The 8,023-nt window shown below is 49.9% G+C and overlaps 1 protein-coding gene and 1 long non-coding RNA gene across 2 annotated transcripts in view; one reads left to right on the top strand and one right to left on the bottom strand.

Moving 5' to 3' along the window:
- The window catches only part of LOC113456517, an 8,984-nt gene extending 6,863 nt beyond the window's left edge, over nucleotides 1-2,121 (bottom strand). Inside the window, exon 1 of the long non-coding RNA XR_003377278.1 lies at nucleotides 1,445-2,121. This is a non-coding gene — a long non-coding RNA (uncharacterized LOC113456517). The remainder of the gene's footprint in view (nucleotides 1-1,444) is intronic.
- A 338-nt stretch (nucleotides 2,122-2,459) lies between these two features.
- Nucleotides 2,460-8,023, top strand: part of Rtl1 (retrotransposon Gag like 1) — a 29,365-nt gene continuing 23,801 nt past the window's right edge. Inside the window, exon 1 of the mRNA XM_013348335.2 lies at nucleotides 2,460-7,300. The gene's annotated coding sequence lies outside the window, so the exon portion shown is untranslated. The remainder of the gene's footprint in view (nucleotides 7,301-8,023) is intronic.

The following is an 8,023-nucleotide window of genomic DNA, read 5'->3' as shown; positions in this document are numbered from 1 at the left end:
TAAAGACACGCAGCTTGACTTTAGGACATGCCCACCCAGAGTTGGTGACAGGACTTTAACCCAGACTCTCACAGACATATGCTGCTTCTGCTTACAATCACAGCCATAAGGACAGAGTGGCTGACAGAAATACCCACTGATACCCACCCGCAAATTCAGCCTCAACTTCTAGCTAGCTGGGTGACATCAAGATAATTAAGAACCCTCTCTGTGCTGTGTTCCCCCGACCACAAGACATCCATAGCACTGGCCCCTGAGCAAAGTTAATCATTCTCTTCAAAGCCAGAGAGAAGCCCCTCCCACGACATCACTGAGCCCCTTGTCCAAATCTTTGCTCCCGCAGCTGCCGAGCGATGGTGACAGACAGACAAACCAGGTTCCACCCCAGCAGGCACTCATGAGCTGTGTGACTGCAGAGACGTGACCTGGTCTCTCTGTCTTAGGCCCAGGACTCGTAGGATTTGTAGAGTGAGGACAGCATCACCTTCCTGGGTCCAACATGGTGAAGGACTACCGACCGACCGACCGATGGACCAGGTGGACTGATGGTTGGACTGACAGACCAATCCTCAAAGCAACGGCCGCCCTGTGCATACTCTGACCGCAAGTCCCACCCCACACACCTATCTGCTCGAACAGTCTCCTAAAGGTTAAACAATCAGACTCGCTCTGTGTTCAGGCCTAGCCATAGGTTTCAGGAAGAATGGCTCTTAGGCCAGACATAATTGGAAGCTGTTCCTTTGTGGTCAAGATATCATAGTTAAAAGAAGAAATCCACTCAAAGGGATGTGTTTTTGAAAGTCAAAACAGTATAGGAAACGAATTGCTCTCTGGGAGTAATCTGTGCTATCAGACTTGCTGTTTTGATTTGTTAGTATTTGCTTTTCTTTAGACGAGGTCTCCTAAAACCCAGGCTGGCCTGAGGATGGCTTTGAACTCCTGATCTCTCTGCTTCCACCTCTGGAGTGTTTGGATTAGAGGTCTGGGCCGCCACACTTACTATTGTGCAGTGTTGGGGGTTTCAAACTCAGGGCTGCCCAAATGCTAAAAAAGCACTATTCAAAATGAGCCCTGAATTGCCAAGAAATTCTTGAATTTCAAATTATTCCCCTCTTGACCAAAGGGGGCGCTCACTGACCAAGCCAAGCCAATTCCACACCCAGCTCCCAGCTCCCAGCTCCCAGCTCCCAGCTCCCAGCTCCCAGCTCCCAGCTCCCAGCTCCCAGCTCCCAGCTCCCAGCTCCTAGCACGGGGCCTCAGGTGGTATAAAAGTCCCCCTGGGGCCCCAGGGGGCAACAGCACAGTTCATCCTGCACCCAGCACAGAATACGCACAGCACACCACAAGAGAGCATACATTATTTTCACTTCATTCCTACAACAGTCCTGTCAATTAGACATAATAGTCATAATTAGCCAACAGTTACTGAATGCAGACACTGTACCGAGCCCCGAGCAGCCAGCTGTGCACACGCGGACACTCCTCGGGTGTGGATCTGACTAGGCACCAGACATCCTCGCTCCCGTTCTGTTCCAGGTCTAGATGCTGAGAATGATCAGCCCTGTGGGGAAAGGCAGAAAAGGAGAACACTCAGACTTAATAAGCACAAAGTGCGGGGCTGACAGAGTAACTCGAACCGTGGGGGCAAAGAAAGCAACTCTCAGGGGAGAAAGCACCACTGAGATGGTCATACTGGCACAAAGATACCAGAAGTCCTAATTTATTCATTGGCAAACTGAGCCCCAGAGAGGTTAAGTGACTGGCAAGTGGCCACACAGCAGGGAAGAAGCAAAATGAGGCAGTGGATGGCCCAAGTGGCTGATGATTCTTACCAAAGATATTAAATCCTATCTCAGTGGTTATGATTAAAACACCTTTTGGGGACAGAAGGGTTTCAGGCACCTCAACTGGCTCGAATCGCTATGTGGTCAAGGGTGAACTTGAACATCTGATCTTCCTGCTTCCACCTTCTCAGTACTGAGATCACAGGTCTGTAACCTCATCCCATTTTTTTCATTGTGCTGGGGGTCAAACTCAGGGCTTTGGAATTGCTAAGGGAGCATGCTACATTCCAGGCCCCCTTTTTGTGTATTTTAAGAGTTCAGTTCACTACTATATATATATATATATATATATATATATATATATATATTAAACTGGATATATATGAATTTGTAGTTGCCTGCAGAATCCAGAAGGGGGTGGTGAATCTATTTGAGGCTGGAGCAATTAATTGTATGTGGCCTGATGTGGGTTCTGGGCACTGAACTTGGCTCCTTTGGAAAAGCAGTAAGCACGCTCAACTGTGCCGACTTCCAGCCCCTCAAGTAGCTTTAACTGCCTGTTAATACGGCCAGGTATTGTGGTGCACGTTTTTGATCCCAGCACTCAGGAAGTAGAGGCAGGTGGATCTCTGTGAATTTGAGGGCCAACATGGTCACCTAACAAGTTCCAGGACAGTCATGGCTATGTGGTAAAACCCTGTCTCAAAAGAAATAATAATAACAACAACAATAATAATAGGTGCTTTTGGTATTCTGTGTTACAGCTGGGTAAACTGAGGCACTAGGGCTGTGGCACTAGGGTTAAGGCACACACAGAGGTGCTTGCTGGCAGAGCCTGGCTGAGCCTGGCCCATGTGCAGCTTTGCAAAACCTAGCTGTTAAGACGAAAGCCCGTTCAGCTGAGAGGCCATTCCCAGTCCCTGTGCTCCCTGCCTCGCACCCCCTCGGGCTGGGTAGCCATTTTTACACCTACTCCATTAGCATTCAGTCAGAATAGAAAATGCAGGAAACCTCACTTGCTCGTTTTTCCCACGGGATGCCAGAGTACGTGTGGCCCCTGCTTGTGTGATAATTACAGATAGAATGTACTTGAGAAGATGTTGCTTAGAAAATAAACTACGATTCGATTGGATAAGAAGTTTAGCCCCAAAGGTGCTCCTGACATGAGGGAATGCTGAGGAACACACGGATTTCTTTTCAGGCGTGGCCATAGAGGAAAGGCAGTCTGTCAGTAGTGTGGGTTTGAGAGAAAAAAGGAGGCTGGGTCTGCATCTGCCCCCTTATATGACTTTTAGGACAGGCTTTTTCGCATCTCCAACCCTCAGTTTCTTCTCCTTTTGATTGACAGTGGAAAATGCCATCATGGAGGGTGGCTGTGATGATCTTGCATAGATAAAAGCACACCAAGTTCAAGAGGAGGGCTGAGCGTGAGGCCAGGGCTCTGGCTTAGTCATCCAGGAGAGCCGGTGGAGAGGCAGCAGCCTGCTGTTCCCCAGCACACGTGAAAGCAGCAGGGACTGAGAGCTGCCAGTGAGCAGCCCCAGCACCATAGCTGGAACTGGGTCCTCGTGACCTGGTCGGCCACCTGTTATCTCAGAACCACCTGAGTCAATCAATCCACTCGGAGGCTGCACAGAACGCAGGAGCTTCGCCAGCAGACTGCAAAGAGGGAACTTCTCCTGGAAGAGCCAGGAAGCCTTTGATCTTGGTGAGAAACTGCCTTCTTCTATCTCCTCTATCTCTAGGTCTCTATCTATAGGGAAGCTTGCTGGCCTGTTATCCATGCCCCCATCCCTCTGGCATTTATCATCCATACAGCCGCCTTGCTAGGCACTCACGTATATTCATGCTAGAACCTACTCATCCATCAGAACGACCCTCCATCCTTCCGCTTCTCTCCTTTGCAAAGGGATCATACAAACCTGGGTTGGAGCCCCGGGTCCTGCTTACTAGCCGATCTTGGGCAAATCCTTGACCCCCTCATCATCCTCTTATCTGTAAAATAATGAGCAATCAGATGTAGCTAGGACGGAGAATTAAAAGGGAGGTGGGCTGTCTAGTGTTTGGTCTCAGCAATTTGTTATGAAATGTTTGCATTTTCTTGTTTCTGCTACTGGGCTGGGAGGGATGCAGAGAGGAAAAAAACACTGCGTTTTACATGGCATGTGGAGCTGATGTTTGAGAATTACCTGGGATGTTTTGGCTGTGGCCTGGGTACCTTGGGGAGTGGTCTGTCCGGGACACACAGCAGAGAGTGCCACCTAGTGGACCAGCACCCGGTGGGGGGTCCCAGGACCCTAGCCCCCTGGGCTACAGGCTGCCCCTGTTGAGATGTAGTATACGCTCTGTCTAAAGGCGCCTTTTGTTTTGTGGATGATGGCCAGCTCTGTCTTGTCTACGCAGTCCAACTCTTTCAGGTTTCCGTGAAAAACGGATAATTCAAGTAACAGCTGCTGGCTGCCATGTCTAATTTTGGTTTGATATGGGGCTGGGGGATCTGTATGTACCTGTCTCCAATTTGCCTGACAGCCCTTGGAAGTAACCAGAATTGGGCCCATTTTCAGGGAGAAAACTGAGGCTCACTAAATTTGTACTTGGTTAAAGCGCTGAATTTCAAGCTGTACTTACCTTTGAGAACCCCACAGGCCCCTTGAAAGTGCAGCAAGTACTTTGGGCAGAGATCTAAATAAGCCAATCATAAAAGAAATTTATGAGTCCTTCAGGAAGATTTGGACACTGCATAGAGGTTAGATGGCAGAAAAGAAAAGCCGTTAAGTGGTTAACTGAGATAATAGTATTACACGTATTTTTATAAAAATCGGGGTAATGGATAGCATCTTTATGTTTTTATGAAGGGGACAGCCCCTTTTCAGAGATAAATATTCAAAGATGCACAGAAGAGACAATATGATCTCTAGAAATTGCCTCAACAGTCCGAGGCTGGGGACTGGGGCGGTGGGGAGCGAGGGAGGGTCCAGAGCTCAGATGCAGCACAGGGATAGATGGATTTCGTGGGCTCTGCATCTAGATGATGAAATAAAAAAAAGTTAAAACTGCGGTGTTTAAGAACACATTGCTTTCTCTGCTTACATTGTCTGAAAAATCTCCATAATAAATGCTGGCTTTCTTTTTTAGCAACAAGTGAAAATCAATGCTACTCAGTAAGAAGTGGGGTCTAGGAAAACCCAAAGCTCAGAGGGGGCTTTGGGTCTAAGTTCAGTCTAGCAGAATGTTGTGGGGCTGGCTCACAGATATCTCCAAGTGGCAGAAGGACTGAAGAAACAATTACTACAAATTGGGTGGACAAAAGGGTAAGTGCCAGTGCTGGGGGGCACTGAGGAATAGGTACCCACCAGAGGCACACCATCTAGCTCTCTGGTGGCCTGCGTGCTCCTCCAGACCCTGCAGACCCCCACCAAATGCACACCATCAAGATGCACACCATCTAGCTCCCCACTGGCCCGCTTGCACCCCCAGACTCTCCCCTAGCTCTAAAGATCCACAGCATCTCTCCTGAAGGCAGAAACAGCAGCCTGCATGCCCTCCTGCTGGGATGCTGTGATAGTTTAGTTAAGAGAACGGCACTGTCACCTGTCACACACACTGAGTAACCAGCTCAGCCACACTGTCTAGTTTCCTATTTTGTTTTATTTTTAATTAAGCCTCCTTGGAAAGATAAGAATTGATGCTTTTCTCCGTCAAACTGCTTGCCAAGCTGTCACAGCTGCTTTCTTCCACACTCTTTGCTCTCACTCATAGGACAGTAAACTGCCTCACCTTGAAACCCCAAAACTGCCTGGTCCACTACCCCACTGTTCCCAGAGCCCCCACTTTCCTGAAGCTCCTGCAACAGCCACAGGCTCTGGCCCCATCTTCGCTCTTCCCTTGGGTTTCCTGGGCGCCTGGCCACTACGCACTCCCTGCAAGCTTTCTCCCTCAGCTTTCATTCCTCACTCTGGGAAGCAGACACCTGACAGCTCCGACCCTCAGCAGCTTGCCCGCCGCAGCCCCGTCTGCATTGCAGCGCAGATCCTGTGAGGGAAAGGGGCCTCTTGAAGCCACCCTGGGACACTGTCGCCCCCCCGCCCGCCTTCTTCCTCTGCATCTGCTGCAATTAAAGCGCCGCCGCAGAAATCCAAAGCACAGGTCCCTCCTTTTCTTGCCTCCCCCTCCTCATTTAAGAATGCAAAAACTTGTAGCCCAGGCAGCCCCCTTGTGGCACTTGGGGGCGCCACAGACTCTTGGCTGGTGTCTGAAGATTTGAGACCATTTCCACTGCACCCTGAGTTGACACAAATCTTAAGTGGCTCAACTCCTATCCAAAGCAGAACTTTGCTCTCTGCTCCTTTGTAGGAATCACCTCTCCCCTCCACTCCCCTCCACTCCCCTCCTCTCCCCATCTGCATCATGCTCTGTAGGAAGGGGAGCAGCCTGAGTTCTCCTGTTCAATACAGCTCTGACAAGCAAACAGGTGTCTGGCAACAGCAGCCATTACCAGAAAAGGTTATGGGAGTGGGATCATCTCTTAAAATGATGCTTGGTGCCTCTCTCTACCACATAGGAGTGGAATTGTCTCTTAGAATGATGTTTGCTTTCTATTTCTCTCACACAGATGGCAAATTGAGATGAGAAAAGGTTCAGGGTCCCAGTCTATATCTGAGGAAGGGGCTTGGGGTCCCCCCCACCATAAGTGGTCAGTGTAGGGCACTTCCCTGAGATGAGGGGGCTGCATTAGGAGGTCTCTGTTCCCAGCTCTCAGCCCCAGACACTTGAAGATTACACTTTGCACCAGGAAGCTCACCAGAACCCGGGAACATTTGGATCTCTCTAGCTCGCCATCCACCCAAACAAATCCTAGCCCCCACTATGTCTGCAATTTGATTAAAGATAAGTAGGGGCCCTCTCCTCATCAGGTTAATAATATCATTTTCACAAGCCTCTTCTTATAGGTCCTTACACCTAATTTTGAACCTGCCCTCCAAACTGATTGGGCCATAAAAGAGCCGAGATCTCAAGTACACTGGGAGGTGCTTAAAACTAATCAATCCATCCTCTGCCCATCCACATACCCCCCAACACTCAGCACAGCCTCGCTAGGCAGTCTTCAGCAGCAGGGTGTGGTGGGGAGCCGGGGAGAGCCTTGGGTTACATCAGCTGGGAGACGGTGAGTATAGGACTTGGCCTTTCTGTGCCTTAGCTTCTTCGTCAATCCAATACAGATCATGGACTCCTATTTGTGAGGTTCCCCATGTGAGTGCTAGACAGACATCCCAGTTCAAGGCTTCTTCCGGGGGCTCCATAAATCCCCACTGCTACCACCCGCCCTTGAGTGCATTCCTGTGTGGTAAACTCTTCCCTGTTTGTTTTCTCCTTCAGAATGATTGCAGTTCGAAGACAGGAAGCCGACTGACCGACCGACCGATCGACCGACCGACTGACTGACAGACCGAGCGATCGGCCGACCGGCCAACTGACATCATCACTTTAGCCCTAGCCTTGCGCTAGGGACGTAGGAGGTAAGTGTGCTGCAGTGTCTGGGAGTGTGAATGAGTGGAAAGTCAGCCCTTTCCCACCGTCTAGAGGATGCCCTGAGCTTGCTTGTTTGTCCTCCCTAAACCTCCCTTTCTTAGTTGGCCCTTCAAAGGAGTGACAGGAAGGAAATGTCTCTCTCTGCCTTACTGCTTTCCCCAAATGCTGTTATATACCATGCAAAGCTAGTAAATGCAGATGTGGGCTCTGCATGGCATTCCTGCTGCCTGCTTCATCTCCCGTGAGTTCCCCAGGCTAAGGGCTGCCTCTGACTGGCTTGATTTGTGTGATTAAGCCAGCAGAGGGGCCTCTGCCAGGAGATATTGCAGAGTGTATGCAGCCTGGGGTCTTGAAAGGCCAGCCTGTTTTCTCTCCTATGACACTTGTTACGTTTCGCCCTCCTCCCGGGTCCCACTGCCGACTCCACAAGCGTTTATGAAGTGTCTGGTGAAGGCTCAGCTACTCTCGTCTCCTTAAGTCCTCTCTTCAAGCCCGTGAGAGAAAAAAACTCTCATCTCCATTTCACAGGCAAAGCCCCTAGACTCTGAAAACTAAAGGGAATTGTGTGGTCTCACAACCTCAGAGTGAGAGTCAAGCCTAGCTGTGCAGAGTGAGAGCCCCCAGCCCTGCTGCAGCTGCTTCTGCAGCTCCCACTTCTGCAGGGCAACCAGAGCTGGCCAGGAAGCCACCTTTCAATCAGGAAAAAAAAA

This window comes from Microtus ochrogaster, chromosome 1, assembly GCF_000317375.1.
Source record: "Microtus ochrogaster isolate Prairie Vole_2 chromosome 1, MicOch1.0, whole genome shotgun sequence".
Taxonomy (NCBI): domain Eukaryota; kingdom Metazoa; phylum Chordata; class Mammalia; order Rodentia; family Cricetidae; genus Microtus; species Microtus ochrogaster.
Note: the sequence above shows the minus strand (reverse complement) of the source record. Positions and strands in the feature narration are given on the sequence as shown.